Raw genomic sequence first — 20700 nt, 5'->3', positions numbered from 1 at the left:
GGGGGTTTAGATTTGGGGTCCTTTGCCGCTGCCCTTGGACACTCCATGTCTCCTCTCAGCCCCTTGTTACACCTGTTCTCATGCACTGGGGGCTCCTGGGTGAGGCAGGGTCTGCTGTGCTGGTTCTGAAGGCAGAAGTTCTGAGAGATCTCAGCCTGGCCTCAGGGGCACGCGTGGGCCAAAGAACAGAGAACAGCAGACTATGGAATGAAATTCCTTAGGACACCCTGCTGGGGCAAGGATGAACCTCAGACTGGAAACATCAGAGCAGAAGGAGAAATAGGAAAAGTAACCATGTAGAATTGCCACTGGAGGTTTAGAATTTAACAAGCACAAAGCTGGTAGCAGTTGTTTCCTGTAGGACCAATAAAGGATCAGGATGGTGCTTGCTTTGGGTAAGGAGGGCAGAATTCATGGAATCACAGAATGGTCTGGGTTGAGAGCAACCTTGGAGATCATCTAGTTCCAACCCCTGCCATTCCAATTCATTCTTTAACTTCCCCTTGTTAAAAAAAGGAAAACAAAACCCACAAAACCACAAGGCAGAATCTCGATCTCCCCACAAAATAAATAATAGAAATAAGCAAACCTCAAACCTTTCTGATCCCAGCACAGAACCTCAGCCTTCTATAAACACTGCTGGATTTAAATATCAAGAATATTCAGTGCATCAACAACAAAATATAATCCATGTTATTTCATCTGACAATGCACAGAGGACGAAAATAGAAAGGCCCGCTCCATTAAGCTTTGCATCTCCAACTGCACTGAAATTATAATCAACAGCTTCTTCAGGGCAAGGGGGGGTGGAAACAAAGGAAGGCAGAAGGAAAGAAAGTACATGGAAGGTTTTTTTTTTTTCCCATGGCACTTAGAAGAATCCATTTCCAGCCCATTTCTGCCCCCCTGCACAAGGGCTTTGCTGAATTCTGGGCTCTTGACCAAGCTCTCATTTTGCAGCACTGCACGTGCAGCTGCAAGGCAGGAGCAGGAGCCCAGCAGCAGCACCCACAGCTCCCTCTGAGGCACTGCCCCTGCCCTGCCCCAGCTCCCCGTGCCAGGGAGCCCCAGGGAGAGCCTGGACTCAACCCCACGCAGCCCCAGCCGTGGGGCAGGGAGCTCAGAGGTGTTAGGGCAGGCTTAAGGTGCAGCCTCCAGCCCTGATCTCTGCACTGCCCCTTCAGGTCTCTCTCTCTCATTCTGAGGCCATGGTAAGATGTCACTTGTCCCTTTTGGTGGCTTTCCAGTTAGATTTTCCAGTATCACGCAGAGTATTTCCATCTTCTTCTCTTTTTGGTGTTTTTTTTTTTTTTTTTTACTAGCCAGAAATGGTTGAGTCACCATTTTAAAAGACAAAATTTTGTGGAGAGTCAAACCAATGAACCAACAAACACAGAGTTTGCAATGACAATTTTATTAATTTTTCCTGGCATGATCTCACCCCTGGGATGTGGAAAGCAGGAGCTAACTTCTCTGAGCAAAGCCAGCTAGAAAAGTTTAGAGAAATCAGTTGCTCCATGCTGCTTTCTTTGGAGCGTGTCTATAATCCCCAAACTCCTTCTCCACGTTCCCCAGGTTCCCTGCAGCTACAGAATCTGAGTCCTGTTATTACTTTTTTTTTTCATCATTGATTTATGTAAATTAAATAGGAAGAAATACCAGCACTCCAGCCAAAAAGAGAAATGCCTCTTTTACAGGTTTAATATTTCACACCAAATATTCATCCTTCCCTGTGAGCAACTTTCTTTTCGGCCTCTCCCATTATATTTTTACCGATAGCATTAAATGCTGAATGTAGGCAATATCTTTGATATATGGACAATTTACAACACACACACAGAGCCTTGACAGGACTCTTTTTCCTTTCTTTATCATCTTGTTCATAAATTCCAGCTGCTGCAGGCAGGGGCTCAGCGAGGAGGGCTCAGGGCGTGAGCGTGGTCAGGGTGTGACAGAGACCCAGGGGAGCTGCACAGCCCTCCTGGCCTCACCGGGGCACCTTCCCTGTCACCTGGGGGCTCTTTGTAGGGCAGCTGGGATTTTCTGCAGTGCTTTCCTTTTTTGGGGCCGGGGATTAGAGTGGGAGACGGTACTGGGATGAATTCATGCAGGAGCAGCCACACCAAAGGCTCCTCCAGCCCAGCTGTAGCCACAAGCTGGTGACAGACAGCAGCTGCCACCTGGGGAGACCTCAGGAAGGTTCTAAGGGACTGGGGGGCTTTGCTGTGCTCCAAGGACACCCCTGACAAGCTGCTGCTCCTTGTGCCACCAATCTGGGGTGGCTCCAGCCCATTGCAAGCCCAGCCTTGCATGTCCTGTCCCCCTTTTCCCCATTTACACCCCAGGCAAGGTGCCAGACGTGCCTTTGTTTGTAACTGCTGCAGAATGAGCAGAGCTGACACCTTTCCTCCAGCACCAGGAGAGGAGAGCTGTGGGCTCTGTCAGACTGACACGGAGGGGATTGTCAGGGGTTGTGTCCCCGAGTGACCCCAGAGTGCTCAGCCAGGGCTGGAGGTGTCTCCATCAGTCCAGCAGTGCCCAAAACGCTTGGACACAGAGCTGAGACTGACTCTGAGGTCTCTCCACTTGAGGGTGGTGCTGGTGGAGCCCTCTTGGCCTGTCTCCTCCAGCTCCCTCCGAATTCAGCACAGAGGGGAGCTTAACCTTCCTTGGGGTGAGAAGGGAGCGTGTTCAAGGCCTCTGCTTGGAGGGGAAAAGCACCTGGAAAGAATAGAAATGGGTGAAAGCCAGGGAGGAGAGGGACACATCAGTTATGGGTTTCCTCCTGCTCCTCCTCCTCCTCATTCTTCTTCTTTATTTCTTGTGCTCTTGAGCAGCCTGGCCTTGTGGAAGGTGTCCCATGGCAGGGGGATTGGAAGCAGATGAGCTTTAAGTCCCTTCCAGTCCACACCGTCCCGTGATTCTTTGGTTCTCTGACTAAAACCCCTCCCCAGGGTGGCAGCAGCAGCAGGATGAGCACTCAGCAATTGCCACGAGGGGTGGGCTGGTGGGAATGGGACTCCAGAGGCTGAGAGCCATGTGTGCATGGAAACACCCGGAATTGTGTTCCGAACGGCTGAGCCCACCCATGCTCAGCTGCAGCTCTGGAAAGGCACCCCTCAGTGGGCAGTGTGCCACCGGCACACACCAGAGCACGCGGGAAGGGCCTCGCCACGGTGCCACAGCTCCCCGGGCTGCTGCTGGGCCTGGAAAAGGCCCTGTCCGGCCTGGACAAACACAGCTCCCCGGGCTGCTGCTGGGCCTGGAAAAGGCCCTGTCCCGGCCTGGACAGGCAAACACAGCTCCCCCGGCTGCTGCTGGGCCTGGAAAAGGCCCTGTCCGGCCTGGACAAACACAGCTCCCACGGCTGCTGCTGGGCCTGGAAAAGGCCCTGTCCCGGCCTGGACAAACACAGCTCCCTGGGCTGCTGCTGGGCCTGGAAAAGGCCCTGTCCGGCCTGGACAGGCAGACACAGCTCCCCCGGCTGCTGCTGGGCCTGGAAAAGGCCCTGTCCCGGCCTGGACAAACACAGCTCCCGCGGCCTGCCCAGCCGGCCGCAGCTTTAGCTCACAGCCTGCTCCTGGAGGATCATTTCGGAATACAGCACTACACGTGTTGGTGGTAAATTGTTTAGTGCTGAATTAATCTCTCTCTTCATGCATCTGTAGTCATTTTCTGCTGGCTGTAAGCAGCGTTTCTGTGCATAATTGTGTATTACCCCCTGGGGCCTGTTACAAACAGAGCTCCTGTTTAAAACGGAGTTGTTAATCTGCTTGCCTTTTTTTTGTTTTTCAAGTTACAGGTCAATGCACACCTGTTACAAAACATCTGTATAAAATTCCAGCAGCCTCTCCGTGCTCTCTGAAGGCCTGGGTGCTGCCTGGCTCCTGGATCACAATTCTGGAGCTGTTATGGATTAGGATATACACAATGTCAATGCTGACATCTTTGGCACAGGCTTTCCTACAAAACAATTGCCTGATTGCTCTGTGTCTAAGCCTGCTTCCACATGGCTACTCCCACGGATGGATAACCTGCCCCCAGCCGGCCCAGAGCCCTCCTGTGCAGTGACATCCCCAGGACAAGGGAGCCTGCATGCATTGCTGGTTAAAGGAGGTGCACTGGTGTCAGGCAGCCAGAACGATGGCACTCACACCGAATGCTGGAGCTGCAGGAAAGAAGGAACTTTCCCCTCTTGTTCCCAGCCCCTGCAGGGTCCTTCAGGGTGCCAGGGTCTGTCACCGGATTTCCAGCCTGAGCCTGGAGAAGGACCATCCTCTCTGAGAACTTTGTGCTTTTCCATGCAGCTTTTCTTCAGTGCTGCATGTCCCAAATGTTTGGCTAGCAAGCAGAAACGAATGCTTGCTAGCCAAACATTTGGGACATGCAGCACTGAAGAGTGTGATGGAAATAATTCAGTTTCTTCCCCCACTGTGTATCAAGCCCCATAGTGAATCTGTAACACCCTGGGCTTCCTTCTCTGGGACCACAACTGGCCAAGCTGCTTCATCACCTGCCACCCACACAGGGCTTTCCCTGAGCTCCAGACCCTGTGGACAGTGGACAAATACAGTCACAAAATCACAGGATGTTTGGGCTGGAAGGGACCTTAGGGATAACCATGGGCAGGGACCCCTCCCACTGTGCCAGGCTGCTCCAAGCCCTGTCTGACCTGGCCTTGGGCACTGCCAGGGACCCAGGGTGCCACAGCTGCTCTGGGCAAAAGACACAAAGTGGCCCTGGAATTTGTAACTTGTCCATCTGGTGCTTTCCATGATGAAGACACTTTTTAATGTTTCATTTACAGGAAAGGGATCCCTCAGCACAGTCCTCCCCTGGGCTGCAGACTGCCCTTGATGGTCAGAGTCTCCTGGGGTTCACAAATTTAACTCTAAGAGGGCAAATACATAGCCTATCACCATGGAAAATGCTGCCTCTAACTCCTTGACCCTTCTCACAGCCCCATGGGGTGCTCCTGTCCCCCCTCTCTCCTGCAGGCCTCGTGTTCTGGCATGAGCCAGAGACATGAATTCATTCAGCAGCAAAAGACTTTAATTCCATTAGTGCTAAATCCCTCGTAGAGGCAAACCCAGCAGACAAAAGAGGAGCTGAGGATTGGGAAGTCGAGATCAGCCTTCGTGGTGACTCATGGGACTCATGACAACACATCAGTGCACAATAAAATGTCACACCATGAAAAATCCTCATTGTCTGGCCATAAACCCTTCTCCCAGCTGGGTTGTCTCCCCATCTCCTGCCCTGCTAAAGGCCAAGAGCTGCTCAGGCTGGCTTGGAGAGGTCCCTGGACACTGCACACTTCAGGAAGGGAGCCAATACTGGGGGCCATGCCCAGCCGTGCTGGGCTGGGAGGCCATCCCGAGGGTCTGGGCATCTGGTCAGAGGGACACTGCAGTGTGGTGAGAGCTGGACTCGAGTCCCCGGCAGCAATGCCCTCAGCCCCAGCGCTGCCTGCAGAGCCACACTGCAGAGCCTTCAGGGTCTCTGAACAGCACGCCAGGCAGTGGCTGTCTCCCTGAGCCAAACCCATCTTCCTCCCTGCACAGACGTGTGTGGGACCGGGCAGATGTCCCGGGCTGTGCCTGCCACTGGACAGAAGGACAGCTGCTCTTGGCTATGCTGGCATCGCTGCCAGGGCTGTGAGAAAGCACAGCCAAGCTGGCAGTAAACCCCTTCTCTCTGGGACCCTGGCACTGCCAGGGTGTTTGCCATGATCAAAGGAGCCTGTGTACGAGGAAATCCTTTGGGATTGCTGCCTCCAGGCACCTGCAGGCAGAGGCATTCTTCTCCCACTGATATCACTTCTCACTGCCGTGGTAGGAACCAGGATCAGGCCATGAAAAACACGTTTTTCCTTTGGATGATTTGAGCCTAAGTAAAAACTGCTTTGTTCCATCCCTGTGGGGTGAACAGCCCCAGCTCCAGCTGGGGTGCTGGAAGAGATTGCATTTCCACTTCATGGAGAAACCATCCTAAAATAGTCCAGAAAACAAGTGGAGCATGGGGAATTCCCATCGCAGCCCAGATGTTTCCCATAATCAGCCCTTGCTCTGGCTGCCTGGTGCCATTCAGCTGCCCAGGAGCTTTCCATCTTGTGTTTGGATCAACATTTCATTGCCCATCTGAATGCCTGGTAGCCAAAAACTTGGGACATGCAGCAGTGAACAGTGAGATGGAACAAGCTTCACCTGCTGCAAGCTCCTGGTCGTGCCTCTCGTGAGGACAGACCTGACCTGTCCAGCTGTTTTGAGACAGGGCTCCCCAAAACTCCCACAGACAGACCCAGAGGTCAGAGCTAAACAGAGCTGCTGCTTTTTTATTTCATCCACCACATAAAAAGGATGTTTTACAACTGCTTCCCACAGAGGAGAAATCACCTGGTGAGTTGGATGGATCATTCTTCAAACCAGCCTTGGACCTTTCAGTCACACGGGGACTCAGGAGGGCGTTTGCACCCCATTTCAGTGTGGTGAAGAACACGTTTAGATTCATATGGCACAAGAATGAAATGTCTCATTTTGTGCCTGTTCTTCATTGCATTTGTGACATGAGGAAGTGACTCCATGGTGATTTCCATCTCAAGTGGCATTTTTCTTTCCTGTGCCCATGGCAGGAGCCAAGTGGGATCTCCAGACTTTAAGGTGCATTGGGAGCTGACTTTGCTGAAGGATTTTGTCTCTCAAAATGCAAAGGGCTTTTCTTTCCTGCCGGAGCTGAGTGATGCCCTGTGAGAACCAAGGGCTGATTGTGCTCTGGTGCAGTTCAGCCAAGGAACAAGGACAAGAGCACAGAGAGGGCAGTGGGCAAAACAGCGTCCTAAGGAATGTGTCCAACGACCAAACACAGATTATCAAGGGATGTGGCTTCCAGCAGAAGGCTGGGAAATGTGGTAATGAACTCAAGGCATCTTCATTTGGGAATTTAAGGGGGCTGGAATTCCCGAAGCCAAACACTGGCATATCTGGGTTTCTGGGAATTACTAGGATGAAGAAAAATTTGGAGTGGCAATGTTTTTGACCCCGTTTGCAAGAGAAAGCCAATGTTGGTATTTTCCTGGGGAGGGGAAGGAATTCTCTGTTTTTTTCTGCTGAAAGGAGCCTTGACATTTCAGAATGGGTGCAGGATCCCTCAGTTACAGAAGAGGGGGTCTGTAGGCACTGGCAGTGGAGGCTTGGAGCATTTGTCCCCCAGGGTTGCCCTTCCTCCACTCCTTTTGATCTCCTGTCTCTGAAAATACAGACCCTGACTGCAGCTCCCAGCCAGCGGATCTTGTTATCCCTCTGTGCCACAAACTGAAGAGCTCTCTCACTTCAGATTAGTGTTCCCGAGCAGGTCCTCGCAGACAATGACAAATTACCGCTTCACCTTTGTTCTCAACACCAGCAGCACAGCCCCCACCCTCAGGTGTGTCCTCCCCTGCCCCTGCCGTGCCACCCACACACCTCTGGCTGCTGCTGGGGCTCCAGGGAGCTGTCTCTGGGGAAAGAGCTTCCTTCTGGAGCTGAGCCCAGCCAGAGCCCCAGCCCTGTGCCCCGGGTGTCCCTGGGCTGTTGCTGCTCCCTGTCACCAGCACACATTTCCTGGGTGCTGCTTCTCCTCACATTTGGTGTGAGATCCTCCACTGTTCCTCTCCAAGTCCCACTAATCTCTCCCTTCCCCAAAAGGCAACGCCTAACATGTAAAACACCCTCTCCTCTCCTCTCCTCTCCTCTCCTCTCCTCTCCTCTCCTCTGAATGGCCCAAGGCTGTTGGAGTGGTGAGAGTGACAAGGCTGATGCAGTGATTGCACTGGGATGGGAAGAGTTGATTCTATCTCATGGCAGCAGACCCTCCGAGTGCCAAGATCCAGAAGATCCCTTGGGTCCTAATTTCAGAGCTGGTGTGAGATTCCAGCCCTTAGCCAGCACACACATGGGAGGGAGCCCTGGGAAGGGGTAGAGACCTTCCCCTGGGACTGTGGAGAAACCCTGACAGGTTTCTGCCTTACTCAGTGTGCCATCGAGTAATTTCTGACAGTCTGTCCTGGCCTGGTGGCACGTCCTCACCCTTTTCTCTGGCCCAAGCAAGAATATGAACTCCAGACAAGCCTTCCAGCCGTGCCCCTGCTCCTCAGCTTCTGCTGCAGGGCCGGGCAGGCAGCATCCACTGGTACCTGATCCCTGCTGTCCAAAGGCCACAGAGCGCTGCAGCCACACACTCTGTGGGAGTGGGAGTGGGATGAGCCCCATCCCCAGTGGCTGCAGCTGTGAGAGGCAGGTGAGCAGCACTGACAGCAATGAGCCATGGAGTGCCCAGGTGTGCTGAGCAACCACACAGGGCACAGAGGGCACACAGGGCAGGAATGTGAGGGGAGAAAAGGCTGGGCTGAAGGATGAAAAGAGCAGATGCTTCACAGAATTCACAGAATGACCAGGTTGGGAGAGACCTTCAAGCCCATGGAGTCCAGCCCAGCCCCAACAGCTCAGCCAAACCCTGGCCCCCAGTGCCACATCCAGGCTTTGTTAAACACCCCAGGGATGGTGACTGCAGCACCTCCCGGGCAGCCATTCCAGAACTTTATCACCTTGCTGGAAAAACTCTTTCCTGCTCTCCAGGCTGAATTTCCCTTGGCACAGCTGAGGCTGTGTGCTCTGGCTGTGCCAGTCCCTGCAGACAGAGCCCAGCCCAGCTGAGCACAGGCACCTTCCAGAGCTGTGCAGGGTGAGGAGGGCAGCCCTGAGTCTCCTTTTCTCCAGGGGAGCACCCCCAGCTCCCTCAGGGCTTCCTCTCAGGGTTGGTGTTCCCAGCCCCTCTCCAGCCTGGCTGTCCCCTCTGGATGGGCTCAGTGTCCCAAGGTCCTTCCCAAACCGAGGGGCCAGGGCTGGGCACAGACTGGAGGTGTGCCTCACCAGTGCCCAGTGCAGGGGCAGAGTGACCTCCCTGCTCGTTCTTGAAGCCTTCTGAAGTGGAATGATGTTACCCTGTAGGGGTTGAAGCTTTCTGATCTTGTGTGGTGATACTCTGGGTATCGTGGCCGTCCCAGCTGTGACAGAACGTGATGAGGGCTGGCCCAGAGGCTGCCAGAGAGCAAAGTGCTCTTGGGGGAGATGAAGCTGTGTCACTTCCCCATCACAGTGACAGCTGGAGCAGAGCCAGGCCAGCAGTTTGGTGGTGTGTCTCTGCATTCCAGGCGGGCTCTGACACACTCCATCAGTGTTAGCTCTGCCCACGGGACACTCCCAGAGAGGAGAAAGGTCCCTTTCAGTCTGAGGGAGGATTGATCCGAGCGCACGGGACTTGGTGGGAATGAAGGAAGGCAAAAGTGGTGTTTGGGAAAGGGAAAGAGGCTGCTTTGTGTCTGGGCTGGGAGAAGCAGCAAAGGCAGCCTGTCAGCTCCAATGAGCAGCTTCATATGTAGGGAACTGTTTATGGCTCCTTCTAATTGCTGTAATATTCCTGCCACTGCCACAATGCTTTTTGAGCTGCTTCACTTGCTCTGACAAATCAGCTGCCAGGAGAAAAGAAAACAGTGAAGAAAATAAAGCAAGCAATGAAGGGAAGGGTGACCCATCCTGCTGATCCCTCATCCCTGCTCTCTGCTGGCAGGAAGGTCCAAATGCCACACGGGGACTGGCCCATCCCGTCAGGAACTGCCCTTGTGACCTCCAGCTGTGGCCCCTCTGCTGGCTCCCTCCCATGCAGTGCCATCTCCAGGTTACTCACAGAATCATGGAATCACTGGGGTTGGAAAAGACTTCCAAGGTCATGGAGTCCAACCTGTGACTGATCCTTACCTTGTGAAACAGCCTGGAGCTCTGAGTGCCACATCCAGGTGCTCCTGGGACACTCCAGGGATGGGCACTCCAAACCTCCCTGGCAGCCCCTGCCAGTGCCCATTCCACCCCTTTCCATGGGGAAATTCCTGCTGATGCCCGCCCTGAGGCTCCCCTGAGGCCGTTCCCTCTGCTCCTGTCCCTGTTCCCTGGAGCAGAGCCCGACCCCCCGGCTGTCCCCTCCTGGCAGGAGCTGTGCAGAGCCACAAGGGCCCCCTGAGCCTCCTGTGCTCCAGGCTGAGCCCCTTCCCAGCTCCTCAGCAATTCTCCAGCCCCTTCCCAGCTCCCTCAGCCCCTCCTGGGGCTCCAGACCCTTCTCAGCTCCATGGTCACACTAAGCTCTCCCAGCTGTGCACTGTCCCTGGGACACAGGATGTGGTGCTGGGGAAAATAAACTCCTGTTCCCTGCCAAAATCTCCTTCGTAATTTATCAATGCTCAGAACAGAGTTTCTGAAAATCTGGGGGCTCATTTTAGGTGTCTAAAGCTATTTTTCCTCATTTTGGAAATCCAGATTCCACAAAGTTGTAGTTGGTGGGGCTCAGTGTCTTGGGCTGGTAATCTCTGAGGCATGAATGGATGTCTCCTGAAATATCCGTGGACTGGGGGGACTGATGTGTGTGAGCCCTTTGTTGGGATATCAGTGAACCAGCAGGTCACAGCAGCAGTGGGCCAGCTGCCCCATCAGCTTGGCTGCTGCTTTAACACCACCACAAAATATTTGCGGTGAACCAGCAGATCACAGCAAGGCCAGCTGCCCCATCAGCTTGGCTGCTGCTTTAACACCACCACAAAATATTTCCAGTCCATGGTTGGATAGCTGGGAGACAAAAAAGAACATCTTCCTTCTTCCCAACACCTAGAGACTGTTGGATGCCCAAGAGTATCACCCCTTCATCCTCAGAAAGAAACTTTTCAGTCCCCAAACCTTTGAAGAAAATTGCAAATCCATTTCTTATTGTTCAAGAGTGCAGAAAAGATTTCTTCTGTTGAGGCTTGATGGGAAGAGCTCTCAGGAAGCACACGGGGCTCTCATCACTCCGACCACACTGACTGGAGAGTGAGGTGGGAGTAAAAAGCCTTTGAACTCCCACTGCTAATTAGACTTGCTTGGCCTATTGTGCTTAACGAGGGTATTGTCTGCAAATTGCTGCCGGCGGCCTTTTATCTCGCAGCAAGGATAAAGTGCCTTTCCTGAGGCACAGGTGGAATGTTGACACGATCCCATGTCTCTGCAGATGGAGTCCTGAGGGTTTGGCTGGACACAGCCTCGGAGCCCAGCACGGGAGCAGAAGGGATGTCAGTAACCCCACACACCGTGGAGTTCTTGCAGATTCACTCCCTTTTGGAGCCAAGGGGAGGAGGGTTTCGGAGTTGAGTCCTTCGGGAAATGCCCCCTCTGGAGCTGAGGAAGCAGATGCCTCCTCCTCCTCTCAAGGCTCCGAGGTTCAAGGCTGTTGTCCCCAAAGCCCAGGGGACCAGGAGCAGTCGTTCCCATTTTCCCTGCAAGTCCCAGCCTGCGGGTGAGCTATGGCAGCAGAGCACAGGAGGAGGGATGTCTCCCTGCCCTGAAAGGGGTGCGTGTCCCCTGTCCAGATCAGGCTCCTGTGGCTGCAGTCCTGCCTGTGCCAGGTGGAGGTGACATTGTCAGGGCTCTGAACTCCTCTTCAGCCCCATGGCGAATAAGGTTTGGGCTGCCCCAGCCCGAGGCATGGAGCTGAGATTTGGATCACTTGTCCTTGGTCCCAGCTGGAGCAGGAATTGTTTTGTGTCCCTGCTCTGTGCACAGAGCTCACCGTCCCCTAATGAGAAGCTCAGACCCCACACTAGAGCAGCACAGAATCTGAAAAATAGAAAAGCTAAAACCTGAGGCATCAATTGCAATGCTTGGCCTTGGAAGGGACCTTCAAATCACCTGGATTCCAACTCTGCCGTGGCAGGGACACTGCCACTGCCCAGGCTGCTCCAAACCCCATCCAGCCTGGCCCAGGGCGCTGCCAGGGATCCAGGAGCTTCTCTGGGCACCCTGAGCCATGGCCTCACACCCTCCCAGGGAGCAATTCCCTCCCAATACCCCATGGAACCCCCTCCTGTCTTTGACAGGACTCAAGCTCCAGAGAACTGATGGTGTAGTTAGTTATAAAGAGCCCAGGTGGAAAACCTCCCTTGGAAGGTTTCACCTATCCTGCAGTGGAACGTGCTGGGGAGGAGTATTAAATAAAATAAAGAAGTGAAAGAATTGGAATTTCTGTCCTGGGCTAAGTTCTTATGTTTCCTGTTTTGAGTCAGAACACAAACCTAAGTTTTAAAGTTGTTGGTTATTTTTTTAAGGAACAAAACTCCTAATTACTTTTTTTTTTTTCCCCTAGAAATAACAAAATGTTTCACCTCAGCCTCTTCAGTGAAGTGAAAACATCTGTCAGGCCAGAACTGAAGTTCTGTAAGTGCTGGTTGGCCCCAAATGCCACTCCTTTCACACACCTGTCATGGTCTCAGGACTGGGCTCCTCAGCCCATCTTTCAGGTTTACCTGTGGCTTGGTTCATGTCACCTACAGTGCAAGCAGCCAGTGCCAGCTGTGCAGAGTGTGTGTCTGTCTGTGTGTCTGTCTGTGTGTCTGTGTGTCCATGAGGAGCTCCTTCCTCTCATCCCAGGGATATTTTACACACATTCCCCTACATTCCAAACCCTGATATCCCATAAGAGTCTATCAATTCTCTCTTCCTGCAGAAAGGAATGCAAAACAATCATTATTTACATGAAAAGTGCGTGAGAACTCCATTACAAAAATGTAAACATCAGAAGGCTTAGAAGAACTCAGAAGAATGGGATGACATACATTCCCATACGTTTCCATACCCTGAAATCCCAGGGACATTTTACACACATTCCCCTACACTTCCATCCCCTGATATCCCAGGGATATTTTGCACACATTCCCATACGTTTCCATACCCTGATATCCCAGGGATATTTTACATACATTCACTTTTTGCCATGGATTTTCACATTGAGATCAACCTAAAGCCAGGCCTTTCCTCTGAGTGCATCCCAGACAAACTCCTGTAAAACCAAATGGGAATTTTATAGCTGGAAGTGATTTACAAAACCGGAGTGGTTTGATTTCCTCTCCTTTGCAGCTGCCCTGCTGACCCTGGAGTGCTGCCAGCCCTGGCGGAGCACAGCATGGACCTGAAGAGTTTGAGGCACTGTGTGTCCCTCCCAGGGGATGCCAGCACAGGCAGAGGCTGAGTGAAAGCCTCTGGAGGGTGAATGCAGCTCCTGGCTGGGCTCTCTGCACTTGCTGGATGTTCATGGGCTGCTCCTTCTCCCTCGGGGGATCTACTCACTAAAAGGAATTGCTGGCAGTTCTCTCACCACACTTATTTGTTAAATCAGGCTGGGCTATAAACATTTACCTTCCCTTGTACTGCATCTGAGGAACTTGCAGCTCTCTGTGGATGTTTATCCATGGGAGCACAGTACATCCAGGGTGCTCTCAGCTCCCGAGTGCAGTCCCTGGCTGGCCCAGGTGACCCCAGAATCTGGGGCTTTATGGCTCAGCTCTCAGTTGAGAGCTCAGATGTGCATGGGCAGGGGGACTGCAGCTGCAGGTCCCCAGAGCAGGGCTGGAGATGTCCCCAAACCCCCGGGGACAAGGGTGCCAGCCTTAACTCACTGCTGAGCGCTGCAGGAGCTGCAGCTGGTGCTGCAGGGGCAGGAGCTGAGAGCAGAGAGGATCTGTGTCCTGGCTGGGCACAGCATCTCTGGGCACTGTGGGGATGCCACTGCCTGTGGGGCTGTGGACATGGACTCACAGTCAGGGAATGCTTCGGCTTGGAAGGACCTCAGAGCCCACCCAGTGCCACCCCTGCCCTGGCAGGGACCCCCCCCACTGCGCCGGGCTGCTCCCAATGTCCAACCTGGCCTTGGGCACTGCCAGGGATCCAGGGATTCTCTGGGAATTCCAGCCCAGCCCCTGCCCACCCTCCCAGCCAGGAATTCCTTGCCAAGATCCCAGCCCAATCTGCCCTTTGCCAGTGGGAGCCATTCCCTGTGTGCTGTCCCTGCAGGCCTTGTCCCCAGTCCCTCTGCAGCTCTCCTGGAGCCCCTCCAGGCCCTCTGAGCATTCCCTGGATTTTTCCCTTCTCCAGGGAACATTCCCAGCTCTCCAGCCTGGCCCCAGCCCTGATGCTGTGCTCCCGGGACTGGGCTGTGCTCCCTGAACCCAGCTGTGCATTTCCAAATTGCCACTTCCCTTAATCCCAGCCCTGAGGGCACCGTTGTGGCGCACGCAGGAATGGGCTGTTGTGTGGGATTGTTGCAGGGGGGCAGGAGAACAAGAGGGTGTTTTTTTTGGAAAAGCTCACTGATGTTGGAACAAATCAGTGTCTTGATGCTCCTTCCCTGCTTTGCAAAGCGATTACTCTGCTTTAGAACCATTTGTTCTCCTTTGATTTGTCTCCAGCCTTGCTTTGGGGGGGAATTTTATGGAATTTTACTGCCTCATATAACACTTATCGCTGGCAATCAATATTGATTTTAACATAATGTTTTGTTTTAAGACTCCTTTTGTTGTTTTGCATTCATTCTGCATGTTAATAAGGTTTATAAAATCCATGATATTTTCTCCTTTCGTGAAATCTTATTGGGATAATTACCCTGCTCTGCTGACAGATCGTTGTGCCTGAATTATATAAAGAACACCACTGTTATCTGCTTTCCTTTCATCTCGTGAGGGATGCTTTCCTACCTTGACGTGTGCTCTGTGTGTGAATACAGAGTAAACACTGACAAACTCTTCCTGTGTAACCTTATTTACTTATATTCCTCCAGGAAAAGAAACTCCCCAGTGCCACGCCGTGTTTCCAGCAGGGTGACCTTTGCTGGAAATAGGAAATGCAGCAAATGAGAAGGGATGATGGCCAAGCCTTGGGGCAGGGGAGGCACCCCAGGGAGAGCGACCCACACCCGGCAGGGCACAGAGCTCTGCAGTGCCAGGGAAGAGAGTCCTGGGAAAGCCCTTCCCGATGGAGGCTCTCTCACGGGATCGTGTCCAGGAGTCCTGGATCCTTCTGGACGTGCCTGGGACACAGAGCGCTTTGATCCTCTCCTGCCTTGCTCGTGCACGAGTCTGGCTCCAAGTCCAGAGCTGTCCCTGCACTTTGGGAATCACAAAATCAGCCCAGCTGTGGGGGTGTCCCAGCCCGGCACTGTGCCCCCCTGTCTCCTCTGTGGGACACCAGGGTGTTTCCCAGGCTCCTTTCCAGAGCTGGACAGGACGATCCCCTCACATCTGCCCTGGGGGGATGCTGAAGCAGAACCCAAGACCTGGAGCTGTTTGAGACCTGCACCAAAGATCTCAAACCCGTGGCAGGGAAAGGGAAGGCTGGGAGCCCTGAGGTCCATTCCAGCCCCAGGTTCTGTGGTTCTGGGCATGGGAATGAGCAGGGATGAGCCCATCCCAGAAGCTGGACAGTCATAGGATGAGATGGAAAAGCAGAGGAGGACTGTGTCTGACAGGCTGACCCTAATTAACATCATGGAAAGAGAACTCCCTGGGCCGGGAGCTGGCTGCTCACTGTGACAGGACAGATTTGTCAGACTCTGAATTATTTCTTCTTCCTCTCCTTTCTTGGGGTTGATGCCTCCAGACAATCATCTCCCTATGAATCAGACTGCCAAAGTCATTGCTCCTGGGAATCTCTCCTGCAAATGCAGAGCACAGAAAGATTTTGCTTGATTCTCATCTTCCTCTGCACCCCCTACAAATTCTCCCTGTGCTCTGTCACAGAGTGCACTGAGCCCACAGGCAGCTGTGATTCCTGAGCTTCCAGAGACACAGCGAGGTAGAAATGTAATAGATAAAACTGTCCTGCTTTTGGATAATCCCCAGCAAACAGCACTTTCCTTAATCCCTCACAGGATGCTTTATTGTGTATCTGGGCTTTAGCTGCTGTTCCCAGGCATTTGCTCCTCAGTTATTAAGCACAGATCACTGGTAAGTGGCTGGTCCTGCACAGAACAGCCCCGTGAGAGCAGCACTGGCAGCACACAGCCCAGGGCTTTCCAGATGTGCAGGGCAAAGCTGAGCACCTCTCTGGGACCAGCCTGGCAGCCTGGGCTCCCCTGCCAAGGCTCCAGCTTGCCTCTGCAGTGCTGGGCAGCACCAGCTGCAGTCAGGAATAAAGCAAATTGGATTGTGCAAGTTAAATCCAGCTGGGAATGGGTCACCAGTGGTGCCCAGCAGGGCTCAGAGCTGGGGCCCGTTCTGCTTAACTTCTCTCGAGGGAGCAGAGGGCACCCTCACCTGGTTTGGTCAGATGTGGATCTGCTGGAGGGCACAAGCTCTGCAGAGGGCCTGGGCTGGGGCCAGCAGGGTGAGGAGCCAAGCCCTGGGTCCTGCAGCTGGCTCCAGCAAACCCTGCAGCTCCAGGCTGGGGCAGAGGGCTGGAAAGGCTCTGGGATGCTGTGGCAGCGGCTGGACACGAGCCCATGTGGGCAAGAGGCCACTGGAGGCCCCTGGGCTGGACCAGGAACAGAGTCCAGCAGGGAAGGGACCAGGGAAGGGACTGTCCCCTGTGCTGGCACTGCTGGGGCCACACCTCGAGTGCTGTGTCCAGTTCTGAGCCCCTCAGTTCAGGAAGGATGGATGGGCTGGAGCGTGGCCAGGGCAGGAACGGAGCTGGGAAGGGGCTGGAGAATTCCTGGGGGAGCTGGGAAGGGGCTGGAGAATTCCTGAGGGAGCTGGGAAGGGGCTGGAGAATTGCTGAGGAGCTGGGAAGGGGCTGGAGAATTGCTGAGGAGCTGGGAAGGGGCTCAGCCTGGAGCACAGGAGGCTCAGGGGGCCCTTGTGGCTCTGCACAGCTCCTGCCAGGAGGGGACAGCCGGGGGGAGTCAATCTCACTAACATCACAGGGTAAATTTGATCAGAAGGTAAAATTCCTCTATTTAGGGAATTTAGACTTTCCGTTTTCCTACTCACAGCAGAATCACAACACGTGGAAGAGAAGATTCTCTCTCACCTCATGGTGTGTGAAACTCCCTAAAAAAAAAAAAAAAGACTCCACACATTTTTAATCTGTTCTGCAGGTTTGGGGCTTGCCTGGCCTCTCACCATCCCTGATTCATGGCCCTGGGGCTGTGCAGACAAACTCCACGGGTGGCCTTTTCCAGGTGTGTCCCAGCAGCCCTGGGAGCAGCAGTGCTGCCCAGATGCAGAGAGGTGGGATGCAGCACAGCTCTTGGGAGCCCTTCAGGCACCGAGAGCTTTCAGAACAGCTGGGTTTTACTCCTGGTGGCTGCAGCCAGGCCTGGGAAGGCTGGCAGCTGCAGGGCTGGGTGAGCTGAGCCTGCAGAGCCCGTGTGCCTGCAGAGCCAGGCTGGAGGCTCGGCACAGCAGGCACAGCAGCCTGGCACGGAGCGGGCAGGAGCTGCCCACGCAGCACTCAGGGCTCCTCTGGGTGTGCTGGGTGTGCTGCCCTGCCCAGCTGGGCTCTGCACACGAGGGGCTGGGCTGGGCTGGCACAGCCAGGTGCTCCTGGCCCCTGGAGCCCAGGGCAGCGCTCCCACCCATCAGCAGCGATGGCCCTGGGGCTGCTGCTGTCCCCACCCTGCAGCCACAGAGCCCAGCAGGGATCTGATCCTGGGGTGCCAAACCTGCTCCTTGGGTGACAAACCTTCACCCTGGGTGCCAAACCTGCTCCTTGGGTGACAAACCCTCACCCTGGGTGCCAAACCCTGCTCCTTGGGTGACAAACCCTGACCCTGGGTGGCAAACCCTCCTCCTTGGGTGCCAACCCTGCTCCTTGGGTGCCAAAGCCTGGTCCCTGGGTAACAAACTCTGCTCCTTGGGTGCCAACCCTGCTCCTTGGCTGACAAACCCTGGTTTATGGGTGACAAACCCCACAGAGCACCTGGGCTTCAGGGACAGCAGGTGACTCCTGCTGTGATGTTTCCCAATCCACTCAAATGACAGGAGTTCACCAAGTTCTTCTTCAGTGGGGAAACAGAGCAGTCTGGAAGGTGCTGCTGCCCTGTGCACAGAGCCCGATGCAGAGGGACCCTGGCAGGCAGGAGAAACGGGCCACCAGGAACCTCGTGCAGGTCATCAGGGGGAGGTCAAAGTGCCACCCACGGGCAGGAAGAAGCCCTGGCAGCAGAATGTGCTGGAGGCCACCCAGCTGGGCAGGAGAGGGCCCGGGGGCACCAAGGTGACCCTGAGCCAGCAGCGCCGCAGGCACAGGCTGTCCTGGGCTGGGACACAAAGCAGGGCCAGCAGGTCAGGGAGGGCACCCTGCCCCTCTGCACAGCTCTGCTGGGGCTCGCTGCACCACTGGACAGTTCACTCCCCAGGAGCAGACAGACCCGGCCTTGGTGCTCCAAAGAACAGGCAGGGTCTGGAGGATTCCCGGGTGAGCAGGGCTGGAAGCCAGGCAGCGCTTCTCCAGGACTCACACTTGGGACCGTGCAGGCAGTTCTTCAGCTGTGATGAAGGGGATGGTGCTGGGAGGGAGCCCACGATGTGTGATCACTCGAGGCACTTCTCCGTGCAGCTGGAGGGAAGCGGGATTGTGGAAAGGCAGGGACCAGAGCGGTGCAAGAGCAGGAGCCAGACAAATCCCCACTCTCAGCCCAACAGAGCCCACATTGCAGTGAAAGTCTGTCCCTCAGCCAGGAACGAAACCATCCCCTCTACCCTTAGAACAAAACAAAACAGAATTTAAACAGCCTTCCCTCTTCTTGGAGCTGAGAATGTGCCACTTTGTGCGTGCTAACCATGATTTCAACTTCTCCCCTCGGGCTGGAAAGTGCTAATATTTTTGGCTCTGTCCCAGCTGACCTGACCTTGCCGACATCCTCCATCCCATGAAAACACTCCTGCAGATCTCCACTGCTGATAGTGCCATAAAAAAGCGTGGAAGGGGAAGGAGGAGAGAGACTGAGGAGGAAAGAGAAAGGAATGATTAAACAAAGCAATAGCCAGGCACCCACATAAAAATCTATCTGGGTGATGAAGCTGCAATAAATGTGGCACATCAGAGCTTCCGTATAAATGGTCGGGGTAAAATATATTTTTATAGATATGAAAGAGTAGTTTAAAAATTACTCTGAGCCCACCTCCCTCCCCCAACAAAAGAAGAAAAAATTGTCCAAAGTGTAGCAGGTTATTGATTTTTTATAAGTCAGGGACAAATTTATTGGAGAGAAAAGTTCATTATTTAGTAATCCCACAGCTCAATCTGCTCTGCTGGCCATTAACCCTCAACAGTTCCCGTGATAAACTCCCCGTGAACTCTCCGTGTGCTGCCTCAATGAGCTGCAGATGGATTTTGCTGAGGGCTCCTGCACCTCGCCTGGATGCTCGTTGTGGTTTTGCTGACACAGGGCTCAGGTCCCCGGGGCACAGAGCAGTGTCCCTGCCCACCCTGCCTCCCCCATCCCCTCTGTGCCTGCCCTCTGTGCTGGCTGAGGAATAAAGGCTGAGAGCCACTTGCAGATGCATTGGTTGCACTGACTCCCTAAATTTTCCCACAATTCTTAACTGAATTGGTATCAGCAATTCCTGAAGGATAAATATGTGGGAAAAGGAGCTTTTCCACAATTATTTTGGCATCGCTGGTGCTTGGTGGCCTTGGAATGCCATTGCATAGGTAAATCCCAGTGTGTGCAGCTGCACACTGCTCAGGTACTCTGAACTTACTCAGCAGTGCAAGGCTCCCTAGTAGGGTGATGCTGCAGCTCAGTGTAAGAGCCCCAATATTTTTCTGACCCTCTTCTATATTTCAAACAACATGGGAAATGCTGTGCCACAAGAGTCAGGGCAAAATAACATTAAACACTACTTTTCTTATCCAATGACATTTTCTATCCACCTTGCACAGATGGAAAGCTCTGCTGTGGGAAAGGTTTGCTGGGAACAAGGCACGGGAAGCAGAATTATAAAAAATCGTGCTGTGAAATCATGAGGGGAGGCAAAATCTATTTGCCTTGTATGTGAAATCTATCTTGGTAAGTCATTTGATAGAGTAGATGAATTGCTCATTGGAGGCAGCTGGAAATACAGAGTGTGAAGGAAAGAAATAATTGAAACCAGCCCTCGTCAGCACCGAGGGGGAGGGAAACGATGTGCTCAGGAAAGGTCCTGATCATGTGGTGACCGCAGGCAGGTCACAAAGCACAGGGCAGCTGCTGGAAAAGGAGCTATTGCTGCACTTACCCTGCCCTGTGACTCTGTAAATCAGGGCTCCTTCAGCGTTCCCCCCTCCAGGGGCTCCAGGCACTGATCCCAGCCGGGACTGATGGAGCCGCTTCCTCCCGGAGCTGGGAAGGAGCGCCAGAGAGCAGGACAGACACGGGTGGGCAGAGAAATGCTCATTCGTTAATTGAGCCGTGGCTAATGAGGGAGGTGCAGGGCGTGTCAGGAGCAGAGCTCGCACCAGGCTCTCCCCGTGCGCCTGGTGCTTGAGCGGTGCAGTTCATTAATTACTGCTGATGGGTTTTGGGGGTGCAGAGGAGCAGCATCATAATTAACGGAGGGGCAGGACAGCTGCCAGCTGCACAAAAGCCACCTGAACCCGGGTGGGGTGAGCAGAGTTCACTTCAGGGTGCTCCTGGGGAGGTGATTCCCATTGTCCCACCTCCATGCACCCAGGGGATGAGCCAGGGGGGAGAACTTACAGCCTGAGTCCATCACACTGCTTCCAGGAATGAAAATCTACAGTCAGAAGGGACACCTTATGCTTCAGGGGGCCAATCATGGGATCAGGAAGAGGTGAGGAATTTATTTTGTAAATAATGTGGATTGATAGACTCCCGGAATGGTTTGGAAGGAAGCTTAAAGCCCATCTGGTCCCTTAAAGCCACGGGCAG

This window comes from Onychostruthus taczanowskii, unplaced genomic scaffold, assembly GCF_017590055.1.
Source record: "Onychostruthus taczanowskii isolate IOZ18803 unplaced genomic scaffold, ASM1759005v1 scaffold117, whole genome shotgun sequence".
NCBI lineage: Eukaryota > Metazoa > Chordata > Aves > Passeriformes > Passeridae > Onychostruthus > Onychostruthus taczanowskii.
The sequence above is the reverse complement of the archived record's forward strand: the minus strand, read 5'-3'. Positions refer to the sequence as shown.